The sequence below is a fragment of the Oryzias latipes genome, chromosome 16 (genome assembly GCF_053564925.1).
Source record: "Oryzias latipes strain Hd-rR chromosome 16, Olatipes_Hd-rR_3.1".
In the NCBI taxonomy this organism is placed as follows: Eukaryota; Metazoa; Chordata; class Actinopteri; order Beloniformes; family Adrianichthyidae; genus Oryzias; species Oryzias latipes.
In genome coordinates this window covers 29732744-29751717 of record NC_136252.1, presented here as the reverse complement: position 1 = coordinate 29751717, position 18974 = coordinate 29732744, and the positions used below count along the sequence as shown (strand labels likewise).

Sequence of the window (18974 nt, the reverse complement as noted above, 5' to 3'; positions counted from 1 at the left end):
GCAGTTGTCCCTCAGGTCTGACCTCAGGTCACGTCTAATAAATGTCTCTGAACAGCTGAAGCTGCCACTTCACCCATTTCTATGTTAGGCATGGAAACCATCATGAAATCAGCTGTACAGAGCTTAGAGGAAGACTTAACAGAATTATTCTGACATTGTTTTACAACTTCACTGTTGTAAAAATTAAAATAGCTTCGTTTTTACTGAGTTGGAACTTCTTCATAGATTTTAGTTTTTCTATAACATTTCAACTATGATAAAATTGAGTTGTGCATTAAAATTATGAGTGAGTTTACTTTTTCCTTTAATTTAGTTCTGATTCTTTATTTGAAGGTCTAACCAGAATTAAGATACAATTACGTGGTCAAGAAGTAAAATAAATAAAAAATGTTGTCACAATTTTGTTTAATAATTTTACTTTTATTTGGCAAACCAAAATGCATCTATAAAACAGACTTGGCAAACCACAATTGTGCAAAAAAAAACCTGATTACAATTTCACTTTTAAGTTTATGGATTTTTAAAGTAGAGGAAAAAAGGTGGCACCAGGAAGAAAACGTAGAGAGGGTGTCTGTGGGGTGCCTTAGTTTAGTTTAAGGGTTTTTCACCATTCTTGTGAACACTTTTGGTCAGATTTATAGTTTTCTGATTATTTTGTGTTTATTCCATTTTGATGTGAATTGTTTTCTCGTAAGCTGCTACCTGGTATGTTTACATCTGGAGTTCTACTATACATTCATGTGCCTTTGAAATAAATGCAAAAAAAAAAAAATCTAATTTCACGGTGGTGTCTTATTACTTTAAATCTAGAGCCGCTCTCTCTTCTTGACGTAGCATGACGCAGGCAAACGCACATTCCATTAAAAAAATGGAAATAGGCCAAGTGCTGCGCTTGAGAGTCCGTTCCCTGCGCGGTCTGCGCGCTGCCGTCAGCAAGAAGAGTCGAGCTCGCGCCACGCATTTTTCTGCACAGGTGTTTTCGCTCGCAGACTGTCCCATGCGCAGAACGTCACTCCTTCAACCCCCCGCCCCGAACACTCACACACGCACTCACTGTAAACACAGTGTTCCTCCGCCGTCAACTCATAAATTAGGGCAGCAGAGAATTTCCCACTATAACATCCGGTTAGTTTTCGGAGTCTTAAAATCTTCTTAATTTGCCAGACGTTTATGTTTAGCTACATCTAAAGTAAACAATAAAAAAACAGCAGCATCTGACATTTCAGATTTCGAGCTGGAATTAAAATGAAAGCTTTTATAGTAGCAAATTCGTCCTTTAAATATACAGTAAAACTTGACTTGGAGCAAAACTTTTCAAAATAAAACGATCTGAGTGATTTATATGAAAAATAACCTGGATTGTTTACGCATTATAGATATTTTTGAATTGTTGACACATTTAAAGTACACAGTAATATAATAAAATGCAATTATAAAGCATTGGTAAATGTTTATTTCCATTTAATTGTTACATTTTGATATAAGAAGAAGAAGAAGCAGCAGCGGTGAAAGTCTTTGCTTCCAAAATATGACAGGCGGAGGGATACAAACTATTAACACATGATGTCGCCAACGGCCCTTCCTACTTCTCAGCTCACCTTCCACCAACTCCACACTGACGATCTGATTGGCTGAAGCAGCGCGGACGGCCGGCGCTGATTGGCTGCTCGTCTGTCAGTCAAAAAAGCAATGCCACTCAGGAAAGATTAGGCACCATTTGCCATAACTAAATAGTTACATTGTACATCAAGTAGCAAGAATTATTTTTATTGGCGGCCACCGCGGTAGGTGGAGAGTAACATCGGCTCTTCGTGAAATTATTTTCCACGTTGTGAATGCAAGAAAGTGTGACGTTTCAAACCCCGGTGCTGTCAAAACAGATGTGGATACAGAGCTCGGGTAAGTCTCTCTCCTTAGAGCCCACAGTTCACCTTGTTCTTGTTTTTGCTGCTTTTCCTGGCGAACATCTGTGTTGTTGGAATATTAGGACCTTTTTTTTGTTTTTGTCTCGTAGTTTGAACCGCCGTGGTTCCGGTAACTCTGTGCTCCCCCGCTTGGGAAAGCTTAACCAGTTTTAAACTAAAAGAGCAGGAAGACAAGGCTTCGTCCACTTTCCCAAGTTGATTTTAGTGCCACAAACACCCCTTTCCCACCTTACGCCCGCACCTTTGCATCCTGCAACCTTTATCCAGAACATCTCGTCGCCGGTGTGTGTGAGCTCTGCGCGAAACACCCCATTAGGAGCTGTCAGAGGCAGTTTACGGGAAAGCTGCCGTCCAGCTTTGGCCGCGATTCCTCTTCATTTTGTTGACAACTGACTTCACGCTGGAAAGACGCACGTGCACTTTATTGGCAACTTTTATTGCGCCATCAATTTTTTCGTGTGGCTTTGCATGACAGGTGGGGGAAGGTGCTGGCTTTCACCTCAGAAAAGCTGCGTGACACAGATCAGAAGCTCGTTGCGTGCTTTTCCTCATATCCTTGAAGCTATTGTGTCTGTTTGAATGATTCCGTCTCTCTCGTGAGCCCATTTCCAGCAATTGTGCTCTCATTGCCGTGCGTAATTGCACATCTCCCGGGAAAAGAGTGCCATCAAACTTCTAATTTCCTCCTCAAACCCGGAAACCATTTCACTCCTGGAAGCAGGCTGTAATGATGACATCTCTAGAGCTCCTGTGCAGTCAGGACTGAGGTTGTCTGGGGTCCTTTCTGCCTTCCTCCACAGCCCCTCAGGTATAGACAGGTGACTGGGGAATTGGGAGGCATGGAGACAATTTAAGGTGTATGCCTCTGAAGAGGCCTCTGACATGTCTAGAACTAGAAGCATGAAGAACAGTAATCTGTGACATCATTATCCAACGCTGCAAAGGGTTTTGCTGCAACACTGATGGATGAGAGTTGGCGCCGCAATTTGCAGGTCAGGTCCAGGTTTCCAAAGGAAAAGGCATCTCTGATGGTGCAGATGCTGAGTGGATGATGAAACAGCCCAGCTTTTAGGGTAGAGCACTGTAGCTGTGTCTTTTTCTGTTACCTCAAACACTTGAGATGGATCATGGAAAGAATCGGGGTCAACCAGGCCTAGATTTAGCCTGCCCCACTGTGGGGTGCAGGTAGAACATCAGGCTAGGTGTGCTGAGAGGGCGTCATATCCTTCTGAGCCCATAAAGTTAAAATAAAACCATAGTATCATCATATCAGCTCATCTATCTATGTATTTTTCTTCTCCTTTGATCTATTTAGTATGTCTTATGTGTTTTATGTTGAATGCTCTTTGACACCACTCTCTGCATTGCCGGGCTTGGGACGAGCACAAGTAGAACTCTGGTTTTTACCATGTCGGGGCTGCATTTATCTTTTTATTTCTGTCTGTCTATTTGTCCGTCTGTCCAGCCTCACGATTATTTAATTTTTTTAATCTTATTTATTTATTTTTTGTTGTATCTTGTTTGTGTGTGTGTGTTTATTGTTGTGTAATTTTGATTTCTTGAGTTGATTGGGGCCATCACATTTGGGGGAGCAGTCACAGCATTAATGCGAGCAGTGCCCCCCACCACTCACCCACAGCCATGCTTAGAGCTGACCTTGGGGTCAACTGAAGCACAATTTCTCAGTTCCAACAGGATTAAATTACAAGATGTATAACTTGATATCCGTTTGTAGACGTGAGGGAAACCTTCTTATGTGAAGATAAACCTGTTTGATCTGAGTTGACCAGTGTGGATAAAACATTTGTCTGTGAGAAGCTGATCTGGAAGTTAATCCAAAGTCTCGGGCACCCTCTGCTTCACTTTGCTCTTGGGTTAAAAGAAAACCACCAAACATCTACCTTGTTCTTGCTTTTCCTATATTTTAAAAATGATCCCACCAAACATGGACAAACCTGCAGGGGGTGCTAGATTCAGGCAGTGACCAGAGACCTCTCTCAGGAATGTGTTGCAAGTCATTCCAGAACTTTTTCACATGACGGCATAAATGGGGAACTGATACCCAGCAGGCAGGAAACGTTGGGTTTTAGTCAGCCACTCTAAGGCCTTCCTTTTGTCCTTTGAGGTGTGAGCATTATCTGGAGTTTGGCTGATTTAAACCAGCTCTGCTGTTTCTGACATTGTCAAGATACCAAAGCTTGTGCTTATCTGCTCTTTTCTTTCCATTGAGACACGGCTGTGCAGACGCTCCTGTGTATTGACCCAAACCTGGCATTATCAATGGGCATCACGATCATCGTCTTCCTCAGATTCCGCTGCTCTGCTCATGTCTGGAGGTTGGCAGACAAGCTCATCCTGCACTTAGGTTTGCAACCTGACACCTGACTTTTAAATTACATTCATGCAACAGAAATCTCTGGACCACTCTCTGTTTCATGTTTGTACTTACACAGTATCAGAATCCAAATATTGAACAAAGTATTGTAGCTGGACTTGTTCAATGAAAGGAGGCTTAAGCTCCAGATAACTTATGGGCTCAGCTCAAGTAATGGGCTTTTGTGTCCCTGAGAACCGTGACCGCAGGCGAAGCTGCAGCCTGCTCTCATTGACAGAAGGAGGCTCGATGCTGTGTGAAACTGGAGGAGACATTTTCTTTTCTCGTGAAAACAATCTTCCAATTAAAATGGTCAAATATCTGGTGAGGGAGCAGACCAAAACCTTAGAGGTTTCTGTCAAAATACAATTTTTTCCCCTCCTTCTCAAGATATTTGAAATCAAAAGGGGCTGTCGGTGACTGACCGTGTCCAAACGCACATCTGCCTGCTCTTCCAAGTTCATTCTCAAGAAGTTATCATTACTTTTGAAGTCTTTGGAACCGGCTAAGCCCTTAGTCACAACTGCCTTTATGGGTAGACAAGGGCTGTTTGCGGGCAGAAAATAGGTGTACCTGTACAGGGCATGCAGGTGGCCGCCAGGAAATATCAAGGTCGTAAACCGTTCGGTGAGCCTGCACAGGGAAAACGTTCATGCACATTTTTTTTACGAGCATGCTGCGGCCCATAGGTCGCGTCGTAGTGAACACGCAAGGGTAAGTAAAAGGGACGTAGGTGAGACGCAGGCGTGTCAAATGAATTTTTCATTTGTTTAGCTTCCCTAAATCCTGCAGACTGTGCCCGGGGCTTGTTAGGGCTGTTCGGGTGATAAGTGCAGGCTTTTGTGTGCAGTCTGATTATTGGAATTTAGGAAAGTGGACAATCGGAGCATAGATTTTGTGGGCATTCTACAAGAATCCTTCAGGCACTTGTGTATCAACTGCACACCCTGTACGAGGGATCTGCACACGGTCCGTAAGGAGCCAGAACTCGCTCCTCGCCATTGAATAGAGTGTGGCGTACAGGCATCACCCAAACGTGGTTGTGTGTGCATTAGCCTTACAAATGCTACACGATACACTTCCAAAATCCACAACAATGACACGTTCCATTTTCATGGTCAACCGCTGTCCAGGTGCATGTGATTAAGGCTTTAAATGCATGAACAGCTGCAATGGGACCTATATCTGATGTTGCAGCCTTTGTTATTTTCCTTTGCTTAATAATTTACTCTTAATAACCTGAAAGATTTTCAGATTGTCCTAAGAAGACCTTAAATGACGCAGCCTTCATAAGTCTTGACTTGCAAAGTCAAGTCTTATTTTTCAAAGTGAACCAGTAATTTTTATTACAATATTTTTACATCATCTTTGGATAAATCCAAAATAGTATTTAAACAGTATTTAGTGTAGTTACATAAAAGAGTTGAAGCTGAAATAACACATTAGTGGAAGATATATTAACTCTTTAAATTATATCTCGGTAATAAAACCAGCTCTTTATGCCGATGAAATTTGGCTCTGCAAATCTGGAATTCTCCTTTGTTTTATTTTTGTTACAGAAAGTAAACGTAGAAGCTTTTAGTAGATGATTAAACCTTCTGTTTTATCAAAAAATTAAATAAAAACAGTGGCATCTGTCCTGCTCTGATCTGTTTCTTGAAGGTTTTTAAAAAGAAAAGAGTAGGTTAACTTCCTGATGACCAGCAATGCAAATCTGTAGAGGACATTTCTAAACCTGAATATCTCCTGACCTCTGCATTCTACTGAATAACGCATTTTTGGTATCTGCAGAGGACATTTGGGGCTTCTTAATGATACCAAATATGAAGGAGTGGGGCTCTAGAGATTGTAGTTTTTGTGGATTAAAAAACTCTGGGAGTCAGGAAATTATACCAGGTTTGAAAATATTCATATTTTCTAATTAGACCTGTGGGGCAAATAGATCTAAAAGCCAAAGATTACAGTTGACTACAGTACCTGTTTTGGAAGGATGGCCTGTTTTGTAATAATTTGTGTTGAGTGTTTTTTTCCCCCTCCATGTTTATCCAAGTCTCTGTATGCAGGATGTTGAGGAAGATCATCAAATTCTTGCAGAAGATGAAATGAATATTTCTCTGTCTAGCTCATGTCCAAATGGAATGTTATGCAGGACAGTTTTTTTAACATTGGTTTACTACAATGCTGAAAAACAATGTATTTGCTGCTACCATGTTTTAAAAATTCTTGCTTTATTTCAACTTATTTTACCTTGTAACCTTTTGATTTGTAAAAGTCAGTTTTTGCAGGGTACAGCACTGAGTTATGTGTCTTCTCCATCCATTTGCGATGAGCTCATGGTCTGATAACTACATACTGTATGTGATATATTATGTTCTCTTAGGCTGGGTCCCAATTCTTCTCAAAAGAAATGTTCAACAATGGCATCAGTACTGATCTGGTGTGTTTGTGAAAAACTGATAAAGCTGCAGACCCTGTTTCCATTCTGAAACACGTGTGACTCCATGGTAATGTCAAAATGCAGACTTTCAAGCTGCTCACAGCTCCTGAAAGTCATAACTGTACTTACCACTGTCTTAGCAAAAGCAAGTAACCGTGGTAATGAAGTAAGCAGTAACTTTGGGAGGGACTTGCCAGAGTCTAGCAGCTGTTGTGCCAAAAGTTTTTTTCTTCTTCAAACCACAGCAGCTTACACTTGCAGAGTTATTACAGAAAGTAATAAAAGGAGCACAGCAAATGTTGTTGTGCGTCTGCTGGGTGACATTACTCATTCATTTTACAGTGCCCTTTGACTTTTATATGCTGAGAGTAAAAAAAAAAAGCTACAAAGATAATGTTTACAAGTTAAAATGGATTGATTGGACATACTGTTATGTCAGTGTTTTTAAGCACAATAACTAATCTCATATCACCTGACAGAATTTTTTGCTCTGACTGCTTTGCCTCATTACGACCCAAGTGCTTTAGAAAACTCTCCGGTCATCTTTTCATCTATTTTCAAAGTGTTCCAAGTGGTCTTTAAATTACGATTATGCTGTTTTTAGCCAAACTAAAAAAAAAAACGGTGTTGTTTTCTAAGACATAGTTTCTCCAGAGCGGCATTGGTTCATTCGAAATTTGCCATAGAGTTGTGGGCGGGACCATAAGTGCAGAGCAAACCCCGCCCCCTCTCACTCTCCTCGTTGATAAGAAATCAGAGCAGGGAGCTTGTGGTCAACCTAGCGTAATTTCTAAGTCACACATAAACTTTTTTCAAATGCTATGACTTCATTTACAAGAATTTAGATATAGTGGAAGGGAGTGGCAGAAGCAGCTGTGCTTAAGTGACCTGAGTCTTTATTGGAGGTAAAGGGTTTTATTTTCACCGTCCAACATCTTCTCAATATTGAACTCCATCCACCTCTCTTTTCATTGAGCTCTGGTTTTATAGCCTCGCCACAATTGGTTCAAACCACTGCAGAAGGAATGCAGGGGTTAACATCAACGAAACACCCCTTTCAAAAAATGGGTTTCAGCTGAACATTCAAAATGGCTGCCAAGCAGCTTAACAAACACTGGTCCAATCATGCGCTGGTGAGGAAGTAAGTAAGCAGAAAAACAGGTAAACTTAGGTGGACACAAGTAGATAAACAAGTAACAAGTGCCACTTTGTTACACTACTTTTAGGCGTTTTTCCTTACAGAGAAGGAGTGTCTAAGGGCAGGGATGCCCAGTTTATCCTAGTCGGTTTAGTTTAGTTTATTACCTTTTGAAGTCTATGACTTCATGATCTTTATGATTTCATGTTATTATACAATTACCGCTATGAAGCCCATTGAGCCGACTATTGTTGTAATATTGGGCGATATAAATGATATTGAATTGAATTACGGAAATACTCAGAAATGTAATTTTCATTAAAAAAAATGCCACAAGAACATGTTGAAATCACCAAAACGCGGTTTTGATCAGAGTGGGTCTCTAATGTCAATTTACCTGTAGACTGATTTTCTTTTTTCATCCTGACTCTTTGTGTTACTTTAAGAAATATCTACATAATATGCTGTTTTTATCTGTTATAGTTTTATCTGTAAGAAAAATAACAAAGCAGATTACATATAATCATGATCTTGGTTCACTATAAAATCTTACTGTTAACTTGTGTTGATGGTGCTAAGACACTATTTATCAGTATTATACATTTAAATCCATAATTGGGTTTGTTAAGCAAAAACTCTAATTGTATTTTGCAGAGCTGTGTCTTTGATTTCTTTGGTAATCAGATTCAATGTTGACTGACTTCAGGTTCACAGGAATAAAAGGAAATCAGTAGTTTAGGCTCTATAAAGGACCAATCTCTTTAGCTGCTGAATCGATGTTATGGAGGCAGACGTCTACAACCTTCTTTGATTTACCTGTTACCTTTCCATCTTGGCCTTAGCCTTGTCCCGTAGAACAGCTGTAGTGCTGGATATGATTTTATTTTTTATTCTTTTGTGCATTCACCTGCTGTGGAAGCATGTTTTTGTCTCGTGATGGCAGAAAAAAAAGGACAGGTGAGACGAGCACAACACATTTACTTCTGTCAAACCAAAAGCCTCACACAAGCCGTGCTACTTTTTAAATAGATGGAAAGAAAAAGGAGCAGAAAGGAGCAATTACTACCTGCTTTGCTCGTGTTGCTTTCATGGCCTCTTTTATGTGCCGAGCGAACGGCTGTTCCCACGCTGCGCGAGGAGAACAGGAAGAACTCAGTCTCACAGCAGGCCTCTGCCTTCTGCTATTATGGCTATGATTCAATCATTGCAGGGCAACACTTTACCCCAGCACACTGAGATAGGGGAGAAAAAAAACGTCCTCGGCTCTTCTCTGTTAATGGAACTTAAAGCCAAAGGTGTTTCTGCACAAAGAGGAGACCATCAGCCACTTCATGTGAGAAGCAGCAGCAGCCAGCCTCACCTCACAATCTGGTCTCCCCCTGCTGTGATTTCAAAATGTCTTCCCTTTTGTGCCTGCAGCCTAAGAAAGTCCTCCTAGTGACCAGGCAGGGTCTCCCGGGGCTCCCCTGAGCCAGAGTGGAAAAGTTCACAGCGTTACATTCTTGGGTTTGATTCATTTCCAATTTCATATCCCCAGGAAAAGAGGCAGAGGGAGGCAGATTGACTTAAGTTACAGCTTTCTGTATCTTAACAAAATGAAGTGCTGAGATAAAAAAAAATAAATAAATAAAACTAAAAACAATCCAAACTTATTGTTGTTCTTCCATGATTGAAAGAAGCGCTGGGTACACATTATTCAGACTGGCTTTATTACTTTTCAAAGCACTTGCATTGGCAATTCAAAGGCGTTTGCTGTGATGTGTGATCCCTTCTCTCAAACAAAGTAGCTCAGTGTTCATATAACTTCTCTGAGAGAAGTGGTAGGTGATCTCATTGCCGTTGTCTTTGCTTCTGTGTGTGGGTGAAGAAGCTCTCTCAAAGACAACAGAGGAAGCTGCTACATCTTCCTGCAGCAATGCCTAAAGTGTTGAAGGTGTTTCACCAATTACAGGTGTGACTGGATAATCCAAGACGAGGCGTTGACAGCTTGTCAGATTATGTAGCACTGACCCTCGTGTTTTTACCAAGTAACCAAGCATCTTCACACTTGGGAATGTAAAAAGAATGGTAAGATACACACTTGGTCTATTATAAAAGCATTCCCATGATGATTATGGCGTTTTTAGCCAACATCCAGTTGACTGTTTCATTTCCTAGGACATAATTTCTGCAGAACAGCAGTAGTTAATTAGAAATTCATCTCTGAGTTGGGGAACCATGCCCCCCCATCACCCATATCTGGTAGTTCTCTGTCTATATCCTCCTCTGGTAGCTTACAGCCCCTCACACCCCCAACCTAACATCGCTGGTGCAACAAAAATGGCTATATTGAAGCTATCCAGCCGTACATTTTTGAGCCAGATGCCAGCTCAGACGAGGCCTCTGCATGTGTTTGTGGCCCACCCACCGTATTTTCTTAGTAGTAAATACAATCTTTTTTCAAACTGCATTTTTTTATTTGCTTCTGATTCACAATGATTTGAATAAAAAAACCAGAAACACAGTTTTAAGATAAATGTTATTTATATGTGTCATCAATCGTGAGAAAAATGCTACAAAAACATGTTAAAAACGCCAAAAAAATCTATTTTTATTGGAGTAGGTCTTTAATGAAGGTAGCAGCATTATTATAATCTTTGCTGTAATCAGCTCTCACTTTGACAAAAGCCAATAGACGTTCAGAATCTGATGTTCTAAATACAAATCCTGGTATTTTTTAATGAAGTCTTAGTGTGAAAATCCTAAGATTTTCTATTCTCTAAAACCAAACACTCCAATACATACAAAGCAAAAGCAATTGTACATAAATTATGTGTATTTGTCAGAATACTTCAAAATCAAACTGTAACTTTTCATAGAAAAAGCAGAAAACAACAACAAAAAAGCATTTAAACTGGTATATCATTAGTGAATATTTTTTTTACTTCAAAAACTAAAACATTGTGTTATTGCTTTCAAATAATTTTGAATTTAATATTTTAAATCTAATATTTGTTGCACAAAAAAAGTTTTTACTGTTGCCTCAAAGAAAGTTCTTTATTCTTTAGCCCCCAGTATAAGTATCTCCTTCTTTCACCATTATGTGTTCTTCAGAGGACCAAGAAGCCTATTTTTTTCATAATTATCAGGTGGTCATGAAAATGAAACCATTTTAATTATTTCTTGGAAATACTGTATTCATTCAATCAACTGAAACACAATCTTTGCTTTTCAAGATTCTTTTTCCTATGCAGACCTGAGCTGTTGGCAGAATAAGGAATCAGGGAGAGCCAATCTCTTCCTTTTTGTGATATTTCTGGCACTGGATGAACCGTATGTACTCTGAGCTCAGCTATAATTTTACCAGCTTTTATTTTCAAACCAGCTGGGAACACTTGGAGAAAAGAAAAAAAATATATATTCAATTCAAGCATCAATCCAGCTTATGATAAGCTTTTCGTCTGCTAGACGTTCAAAGAGTCCCAGTCTGCCCTAATGGATGTCTGTAGCTTCTAAAGAGATGAAGTTGCAATTTTTCTGAGGTATGATGACATTTTGTTGACCTTTTTTTAATGGTTGGATAATTAAAAGGGTAATTTAAAAAAGATTTAATGCCCTGAATAAGAAATAAAGGAATACAGTGTTCCCTCATTCATCAATGGTGTTGCGTTCTAAAAATCACCTGCCATAGGTGAAATCCACAAAGTAGGATTATAGATGTTTTAAGGCTGGAACACTATGCTTGTGTATCAGACAGATATGATCATTTTCACTCTTTTCCCTCTTGTTGAAACTCTCAAAGTTCAAACCTTCAGATAAAAATAGGTCCAGTGTTGCAGAATGGAAACAAAGATCTGCTTGCGATTGAAGTATACCGTTTTTGTAGATGTTATAAGTTGAACGCATAATTTACCGGAGACGTGGCACAAAGGAGTTCAATGGACAATGTCAACAGCTAATCAGGATGCAAAACACACAGAATCAGTGTGCTGTAAAAAAAAAAAAAACGCTAAACGGCGAGACTGCAAAAAGTGAATCGCAATATAGCGAGGGACCATTCTTGAAACTATTCTGCACATACTTTTATTTTTTAGTGTAAAATCAGATGATTTCACGTGGGAGTCAGTGGGAATTTACTCCATCTGCAACCAGTCCCCAGTGGTTTTTGGCGGAACTACAACAGTTGGTACTTGTGGTTTGTGTCATATCAAGAAAATAGGAGGTTTGGACTTGATTATATATACCTTTTTATACCAATAGTTCTTTTCCTGCTACAAACATTTAATTGTATATAATTGTAATTATGGCTTCTCTAGTTTGACCGTTGAAGTCAAAGTGAAGAATAATAAATGGGTGGATGCCAAAGCACTGCCTTACTTGCACACAACTAATCCCTTCAGTAAAGCAAGCTCTTAATGAAGCCATCATCAGTTGCTGATTTAGGGGTTAACCCGCGTTTAAGGCAAAGTGTTCACAGAGAGGAGTCTTCAGGCCAAAGGTGATAAAGATCAACCGATGAGTTTTAAGAGAGACGTTTGTGTATTTAGTGAAAGTGCTTTTTTTTGTGATAATTTTAGTGATTTATGAGGCATTTATAGTAAGGCTGTGCTGAAAAAAAGGCTTTGCTCCACTTTTTTGTTTTTTTTTTCTGTTTGTGTTGGACAAGCTCCTCATCTGATTATGTAGAACCAGACTACTTTCTGAAGAATTTGTGCCAGTTAAAAAGCTAATTTTAAACCTTATATGGTGGGATTTGCAACTTCACCTCCTGTTTTTGCACTTAGGAACAGAAAAACTATACATTATCTAAAAAGGATCTAAAATTCCTCTATATATATATTTTTGCCATTGTTAATGCAAGTCATTACTTAAAAAGTCAGTCAAATTTCAGAAATCTCATATTTACTACTGTAAAGTGAATCAAGAAGCAGTGTTCCGCTGCAGATGCCAACATCCACGCATAAATGGATGTGATGTAAAAAGAGTAGGGGCGACTCAAATAGGTCCTGAAGGTCAAGAAATCTTGTCAACGCATGCCTTGCCCGTTTACCCCTAGATTTTTATGTCCTTCCCAATATTACTCACTCTACGGGGAGGAGAACCCTCCCCCCGTTCTATTGGATAGCATCATGTATTAAAACTCTGCTGCTGCGCACGTAAACACAACCGTGTTGCCCAACAGTGTTTAATCACACAAAGATCAAAGGTCAAAGTTAGCAACGGGCTAAAGGGTCTCCGTTACTGATCACATGGCTTTGCCAATCAGACAAAAAGAGGTTCATACAGAGGCTTGAATTAGGAATCATTGTCGTTTCCCAAAGTGTTCTTTATGTCATGGTTATAACTTGATTTTCACAATAAAAGGCATATATACCGTAGCAGAAAAGGCTGGAGTAGTGTGAAAGTGTAACATAGACAGAAATGTCTATGACTATTGGCCCTGAAAGAAGTCTTTTAAAGGTAGTTAAGACTTTTTTGTTTGTTTTATAGCAGTCTTAAAGACTACTAAAAAAAAGAGATTACGTCTTTAAACTATAAATAAAAACAGTAATGTATTTTATCACTGTTAAGTTCTCAAAATAATATATAGGAGAGGACATTGCAGTTCTGTTAAATGTTGTACTACAAAAATGTTATTAGTTGTCTAATTCTGCAAGAATGTAAACTTTGTTAGAAACATGTTTAATTCAAAAACTCCAGTTTAACACTTGCATGTAATAACTGATTATTTTGTTATTTTCAATATATTAGTGTTCTTAATCTCTACATGTGTTCATGTGGTTTTGCATGTTAAACTGATCATATTTTAATCTCAGATATTATAAAAGATTGTATCTGAATTTGATTTGAAAAATCTGCTTAAATAGTTTACTATTAAAACAAACAAAAAAAGAGAATCAAAACTGCAGCAATTAAATAAACTTTTAGTTCATCAGAAAAAAAAAGCTCTGGCTTGGAGCTGACATCTTTGCCACCTACAGTTTGACTGACAGGTAATCTATCAGAGTGCAGAGTCGCAACCCCGAGTGCTGAGATTCAAAGATGGAGAAGATATCGAGATAAATTAAACCTCCTTTTTCATCATATTTGTCTTTGCTCAAAGCTTTTATGGAAATTTTGCATGAATCCTGGTATTTATGTTGCTTCGACAGGATGCTGTAAACTGCAGGGATTTGAATACTGTCATGTGCCATAGTGAGAGTTTACTTAAACTTTGATTCTGAGACAGGGACTTATTTCTGTCTTCAGTAAATTTTGGCACCAGTCTTAAGTTATTGCTCTGTCATCAAACATTGTTATGTGAGAGTAATACCAACTTAACCGGTTTAGGCGCTGATATGGCTTCAATTTGTCTTTCTGCTGGTCTTCATCTGGCTGACTTGTGAGATGACGTGCTGTTTCATTGTGCGACAGATCAGTTTGAGGTCAAATTTCAACAAGTATTCATTAAAGCTATTGAGTGTTTAACAAATAGATATGATTCACAGCTGTGTCAGAAACGGTGCTGTTGAGAGGATGCAGTGGTTTACTAACATCATAAATGCTTCTGGCTTTAATGGGGTTTTTAAATTCAGCGTAATTCATGTGAGCTAACCAAAAAAACTTGTGAACCAAAGATCCATGGCTTTGTCTAGGACTCCTACCTGCATAAAATGACATACCCTTAGAAATGATCACTTAACTTTTCTCTAAGTCAGAATTAGTGATGCATCCTTTTTCTCTGCAAAGTTAAAGACCCACAAATGGTATTTTTGGTGTTTTTTACATGTTCTTGTAGCATTTTTCTCGTGATGGAGGGCATACACTAAGAAAATAAAGCATAGAATTGCATTTTGTTGTGTCTCTGTATTCAAATCCAGGTGAATCGGGAGCAGACAGAATGGATGGCATGGGGGGGTGGGGGCAAAAGCTTCCTGCTCGGAGCTCTCTGTAACGGAGAGGGGAAGGGGGGCGGAGTTGCTCCATGCCAATGGTCACACCCACAACTCCAAGGCTAATTTCTAAAAAATACTGCTATAGTTCTGCAGAAATTATATTCTAGAAAACGACTCAGGTTTTTCTTATTTGGGGGAAAAATACTGCATTATCATGAACAAAATACCATTGGGAATGCTTTTGAAATGGCTCAAATGATGACCAGAGTGGGTCTTTATGGAAGAGTCTCTAAACTTTCAAAATTGGCATGACTCACTAGTTCATAGCGTGGCAGTTAACATGTGAAAGTAGGCTCTAATGATATGGAACTAAGTTTATTTTGTTGCCTTTTGCAAACAGTTCTTCATGTCTCTCTATAGGAGGAAGGAGGGCTGTTGAACTCAAGTAATGCTGCCGAGTTGTGGCTAACTTGTGTGGTAAATGTTGGTCTTAGATTAATCAGCACTTCTTCTAAAGACAGCCTCCAATCTGCAGGAAAAAGTTCGATCTCAAATCTCTGTCCCTTCAAAGAAAGTCAACCGTAAATCTAAATTAGAATGGACTTTCCACAAAAGTCCAATTTCACAAAGCAACATAAATATTCCTTCATTTCTTCTCTACGTGATGGAGTCTCTCAGTGTTGAATAACTGGGAGGTCTTAGTTTTGAGGGTCTGTCATGTAATGTGAAGTGCCATAATGTGTTGTTAAATTTTAAGCAGAACACCCACATTTTTTAAAAAATTCACTTGAAACGTGGAGCTCTGATCAGGGTGTCCAACATGTGGAATCATTCCCTCTGAAAGCCCAACAACAGCGAGCTCTCCAGGTCTGTTGATGAGCTTTCTAGCATTCAGTGAGGATTTGTTACATAAAAGTTAAACCGATACAGAAAAGAATGAGTAGTAAATCCCTCTGTTGTTTTTGTTTTTTTAAATTTCTAAAAATACCTTCTTAGAAGACTAAAATACACCCTTTTCCTTGAAAAAAATAGTTGGAAAAAAACAGCTTTTGAGCTGAAATGGAAATCTGCACTGACCCCTTTTTGACTACTAGCTGGAAACAGATTAGCAAATGAAAAGACTGAGTTTATGTAACATTTATTTTGGTTAGAAATTGTAAAATCTGCAGGAATCTGCTGCTCTCGTAACATTTCATCTCCGGGGTTTTGTGATGCTTTCTGATTTCCTGTCTGTGTGGTGGCTGCTGCATTTTATCCAGATTAAGTTGCATTTTTCTTCTTTTAATATAATCTTTAGCAGCCAAAGAGGTCAGTCGATTTAAAGCTGGCAGGATGGACATTGTGCCGGCTATGTCGAAGGATCAAAAGTCAGGGTATCTGGATCAAAGACACAACCTTCCGCTGTAATGTAGGCTAAATTCAATCTAAACCCAACACAATTTGCAGGATTAGCTTTTAATAAATAGTACTTTACCAGCTAGTCGCTGCTGCAATCTCAGGGACACGGCTCTACACAAACGCTGATGTGGCTGTGGCAGTAAAATCTACTTGTGCCCAATATTAATCCAGAAATATGGTCTTTTGTGGAAAATAGTCATAGGAGTTGTCTAGAGTGTCACTGCTTCCTAATACTTCTACAACAAACTTTACACTTGTCTAAATAGGTGTGTGGTCTTTAAAACCTGAAGGAAATGGAATTTCTCAACATAATACTGTAGACATTTTTATTAATGAAAAATAATTTTGAAGTTTTGGCACACTGATACATTTCTTTTCATCATTTGGCAGGCTTTCGTGGCTCCTTAAGAGCTTCTCTGCCAAATGTTTACATTTCATCCATAATAAAGCTTTCACACACTGCATGCATTTTTTTTTCCGGAATTGTTACGCATGAGTTATCTGTGTTTTCCTCAGTCATATCCCTCCTTAAACCTTAGTCACATTCACCCAAACTGGAGCTGACCTGAACGGGTGCTGCCTCTTTTTGTCTGGGTCCCTCATAGGCCTTGCATGTTGTATGAGGGTTCAGTAGGACTTGTTGCTCACAGCATACCCGTAGAAAGTAATATACGTGAACATTTTTGCTCTACGGGCTCTCAGAGTGGTTTGAGACCGTGATATCTTATGTGGGCCATCGGGATGCCAGTACAAGTTTTAGCCCATTTCTTTGCCTGCAGACAGCCCACATCCACCCGTAAAGGTAGCCGTGACTAAAGCTTTAGGAGCATGATTATGGTGGCCGTCGAAGCAGCTTATTATTTTAGAAAAGATGACGCAGAACAGTCAATTGATTGGACAGTGAGACGTTAAAAACGACCAGTGGTAATACAAAATCCCCACAATTTAAAATACCCTCCTAAGTTTCTGTTATTCATCTTATTGTTTTGTGTTGACTGAGCAGCACAAACAGCACAGACCTTGCTAACCATCTACTTTCATTGCTGTACTAAAGCAATAAAACTACAGTTTGATGTGGGCTGTAAATCCTCCAATGGAAAGTTGTTGACATCTTCATTAGGGTGTGTCTAAAAATGGAGTATTCTGCAACTAATATTTACATATGAACAAAAAAGCTATTAGTTGCACATGTTGTAGCACAAAAATGCACATTTTGAGAAGACTACAAATGTTTAATCTCTCTTGAACAAAACATCCTTAAAAGCTCGTCACTTAATTCAAAATCTTATGCTTGAATCTCTTCTGCTTTATGAAGTGCCCTCTTTAAACTTTTTTGAAACACATTAACTGTCCTTATTTTGATATATATCCTGACAAAAGCGTCTTCTTTAGCTCCTTCTGTTAAATGTGATATATTTCATAACCATAAATGTGATCATTTATGGCACAGCAGGACTCTAAGATTACTGACATAGCCAGAAATCCAGCGAGAGCTGCCAATACCAAGGGGATTAGGGAATCCGAATCGGCTGCATTATATTCATCTTAGATTAAGGCTCCTCTGTTCGATGACTCAAGCTGCTGTCCACACTCTGCACACAGAAGGTTTCATAGGAGGTCATGCTTGTATTGTTGCCAGAGAGCACTGATTCACCGCGATTAAAAACCAAGATATGAGCAGAGAAAAGAAGTCGGAGCACGGATCAAGGAGCACTGCACACCTACAAGACCACAGCAGGTTTCAAGAGAAATAAAGATATGTTTCTTTATTTTTTTTAAGACCATGCATTTGCTTATAACGGTGAATAAGCTCTGTTACATCATCCAGTACCGAAAAACCCATGGATTGATCTTTCTTGACAAGTAGAAAAAATTCAAATCAGAATCACTTTGCAGGCTAAACATTTACATTTGAACTTGCATGATGAACTACCTTCATTAAAGTGCAATAAAAGATTAATCCAAACTAATGTCTTTTGCTTTTGTACATTTTTCTTTTTTTGTGTATGTGTGATTCATTTGGTATATTCATATGCTGATGGCTGCACACTCACAAAAACCATTTCTTTCTTGGAACTATTCCGCCAGTTGACATTCGGATGCAGGCCATGGTTGGCTTAGGAATTGGTCCTGCTCCTTTTCTTTGCTCATCCATGCTGCCGAAATGTATGGTCACCAGCAGAGATATAGAATGTGAGTGCCAGGTGGTTTTCAGACATCAGGCATAAGATAGAAAATATCTTTAATACAAAAAAAATATTATTCGTCTTATTCTAATTGATTTGTGATTATATTTAATCATTCACAATGCAAGTATTTTGCCAATGACTATTGAACCACAAAAGATGAAAATGTTCTATTTATGACCCTCTGATTAGACACAGTATTATGAGTTTATACTATAGGATAGCAGCTGATCCTTAAACAGTACTTAAATGGTTTAAAAATAATTTGACTAAAGTAAAGTTTTGAAAAGAAAAACTTTGTCCCACCACCACAGTGCTTTTGACTATTTGGGACAAAACAAGTCTCATAAAAGAAGATGAAGAGATTTATGTGGTCAAGATTAGGTTAAAAGGAAATTTTACTTTCTAAAAGCCCTTTTGGGATTGCCAACTCCAATAGATGTGGACTTTGTGGGGTGAAAGTAATATGAATCTGGAGAATTCAGCCCCACTGCAATGTCACAATGCGAACAGGGTTATGATGGCGTGAGAGCAGGGCCTGCTGGCCAGCACTCCAGCACAGCTGAAATAGCAAGGAGAGGAGCCAGGAGCAGAAACTTTATATCCAGGCTGCTCACAGCCTCCCTGACTCCTACTGTACCCTCTAAACCAGGGGTCGGGAA

At 39.0% G+C, this 18974-nt stretch overlaps 1 protein-coding gene across 25 annotated transcripts in view; it reads left to right on the top strand.

The window, feature by feature from the left end:
* Positions 1-1614: 1614 nt before the first annotated feature.
* The window catches only part of mef2d (myocyte enhancer factor 2d), a 107331-nt gene continuing 89971 nt past the window's right edge, over positions 1615-18974 (top strand). For 13 of the 25 annotated variants that reach the window (XM_078933008.1, XM_078932996.1, XM_078932989.1 and 10 more), the window contains exon 1: positions 1678-1899. The gene's annotated coding sequence lies outside the window, so the exon portion shown is untranslated. Of the gene's footprint in view, positions 1900-15148; positions 15206-18974 lie in introns of all 25 variants that reach the window. The other 12 variants (XM_078933015.1, XM_078933007.1, XM_078933005.1 and 9 more) reach the window with 2 other exon arrangements.